Source organism: Salmo salar, chromosome ssa12, assembly GCF_905237065.1.
Source record: "Salmo salar chromosome ssa12, Ssal_v3.1, whole genome shotgun sequence".
In the NCBI taxonomy this organism is placed as follows: domain Eukaryota; kingdom Metazoa; phylum Chordata; class Actinopteri; order Salmoniformes; family Salmonidae; genus Salmo; species Salmo salar.
In genome coordinates this window covers 92,546,661-92,549,599 of record NC_059453.1, presented here as the reverse complement: position 1 = coordinate 92,549,599, position 2,939 = coordinate 92,546,661, and positions in this window count along the sequence as shown.

Genomic DNA, 2,939 nt, shown 5'->3' with positions numbered 1-2,939 from the left:
AGCAGTTTGAAGATCTGAAGTAAAATACTAAATTATCTCATCTTATATTTTAAAAATGAATTCACCAACCGATCATAAATTAGGACCGTATTATTATCTTGGCTAACATTATCCAGTGTGAAACATACAACCTAGTTTCATGCAACCATCAATAATAGAAGCAAAAGGTTCACTTTCCACATAGTTATTTTACAACTACTACTCTGTCTACCATCATGAAACTGTAACGTACTTCTATGTGGATCTATAGCACATTACCGGTGTGTCTCTGGTACTTTTTGAACGTCTCCAAGCTGATGTCAGCGTTCGGTATTCTGGGATTCATAGTGTGGTTCCTGGCTGCTGGTTGGTGCTGCAGAGGCTGTGTGTGTGTGTGTGTGTGTGTGTGTGTGTGTGTGTGTGTGTGTGTGTGTGTGTGTGTGTGTGTGTGTGTATATCTGAAAATGTGTGTGACTGAATGAATGTGACAGAGTGTGTGTGAGAGTGTGTATGTGTGTATCTGTGTGTTTGTGTGTGCGTGCTTAGGTCCTGTGGCTTGGAGATCTCCAGCTCTCAGCAGGTGAGCATCTCTACCAACTCTGTCACCAACACTACAAGCTGTGATCATTTACGTAAGCCCATTTTCCCACCAGTACTCGTCATCAGTGCCTCGGGACAGAGCAGCCACTGTGGAGTACAGTAGGATGTTCCCTGAACAAGACCTACAGCACACAGGGAGCTGGGTCAAGGCCTCGTGATGGAGCTGGGACAAGGCCTCAGGAGGGAGCTGGGACAAGGCCTCAGGAGGGAGCTGGGACAAGGAAACAGGAGGGAGCTGGGACAAGGCCTCAGGAGGGAGCTGGGACAAGGCCTCAGGAGGGAGCTGGGTCAAGGCCTCGTGATGGAGCTGGGACAAGGCCTCAGGAGGGAGCTGGGACAAGGCCTCAAGAGGGAGCTGGGACAAGGCCTCAGGAGGGAGCTGGGACAAGGCCTCAAGAGGGAGCTGGGACAAGGCCTCAGGAGGGAGCTGGGACAAGGCCTCAGGAGGGAGCTGGGACAAGGCCTCAAGAGGGAGCTGGGACAAGGCCTCAGGAGGGAGCTGGGACAAGGCCTCAGGAGGGAGCTGGGACAAGGCCTCAGGATGGAGCTGGGACAAGGCCTCAGGAGGGAGCTGGGACAAGGCCTCAGGAGGGAGCTGGGACAAGGCCTCAGGAGGGAGCTGGGACAAGGCCTCAGGAGGGAGCTGGGACAAGGCCTCAGGAGGGAGCTGGGACAAGGCCTCAGGAGGGAGCTGGGACAAGGCCTCAGGAGGGAGCTGGGACAAGGCCTCAGGAGGGAGCTGGGACAAGGCCTCAGGAGGGAGCTGGGACAAGGCCTCAGGAGGGAGCTGGGACAAGGCCTCAGGAGGGAGCTGGGACAAGGCCTCAGGAGGGAGCTGGGACAAGGCCTCAGGAGGGAGCTGGGACAAGGCCTCAAGAGGGAGCTGGGACAAGGCCTCAGGAGGGAGCTGGGACAAGGCCTCAGGAGGGAGCTGGGACAAGGCCTCAAGAGGGAGCTAGGACAAGGCCTCAAGAGGGAGCTGGGACAAGGCCTCAGGAGGGAGCTGGGACAAGGCCTCAGGAGGGAGCTGGGACAAGGCCTCAGGAGGGAGCTGGGACAAGGCCTCAGGAGGGAGCTGGGACAAGGCCTCAGGAGGGAGCTGGGACAAGGCCTCAGGAGGGAGCTGGGACAAGGCCTCAGGAGGGAGCTGGGACAAGGCCTCAAGAGGGAGCTGGGACAAGGCCTCAGGAGGGAGCTGGGACAAGGCCTCAAGAGGGAGCTGGGACAAGGCCTCAGGAGGGAGCTGGGACAAGGCCTCAGGAGGGAGCTGGGACAAGGCCTCAGGAGGGAGCTGGGACAAGGCCTCAGGAGGGAGCTGGGACAAGGCCTCAGGAGGGAGCTGGGACAAGGCCTCAGGAGGGAGCTGGGACAAGGCCTCAGGAGGGAGCTGGGACAAGGCCTCAGGAGGGAGCTGGGACAAGGCCTCAGGAGGGAGCTGGGACAAGGCCTCAAGAGGGTCATTCACCAACTGATCTTAGATTTGGAATATAAATCTAATAATAAATGGACCATCACACCTAGACTCAAATATCTGCTTTGTAGAATTTTCATTTATCAAGAGCCCCCATATACTTCTTTCTCAATATCCCCCCCCAAACACACACACACACCTTCCACCCCACCCATACACCCCCCACACACACACACACACACCTTCCACCCCACCCATACACACCCCCCCCAAACACACACACACACACCCACACACACACACACACACACACACTCCTCCACCCCACCCATACACACACACACACCCACACACACACACACACACACACCTTCCACCCCCCATACACACACACACCCCCCAAAACACACACACACTCCTTCCACCCCACCCATACACAGAAGCCTTGTTTACACCTTGTGCTTACACGCGAGTTTCTTGATCTGATTAATATGTCCTAATCACTATCTGATCAAGATTTTTTTGCGTCTCTTATCCGTCCACTATGTCCGCATTGTGACCAGATTAGCTGGTGCCTCCCTGTATGCAAATTATATGACAGATATTCTTTCAAAATAATTATCAATTTATTTATGTACTGATGCCATAAGTCAATGATGCTACCTGTCGATGATTTTAGAGGCCAGTGTAATGCTGATTTAAATGGTTTGAACATCAACACCTGTTTACACTTGACTGGTAATCCAGACACAATGCGTGCCTGACCACCTCCAGAAGTGAGCAGGAAAATCTGATCACAATCAGATCACAGATCATTCAATCATCTACACGTGTAAAAATGTGGGCACAATCAGAATGTGCATAAGATCATGACAAAGGGTGAATGTTAGCACGAGGTATGAACAAGGCTAACGTGCTATACAGTAGTATAATTGTGCTAAATAGTGAG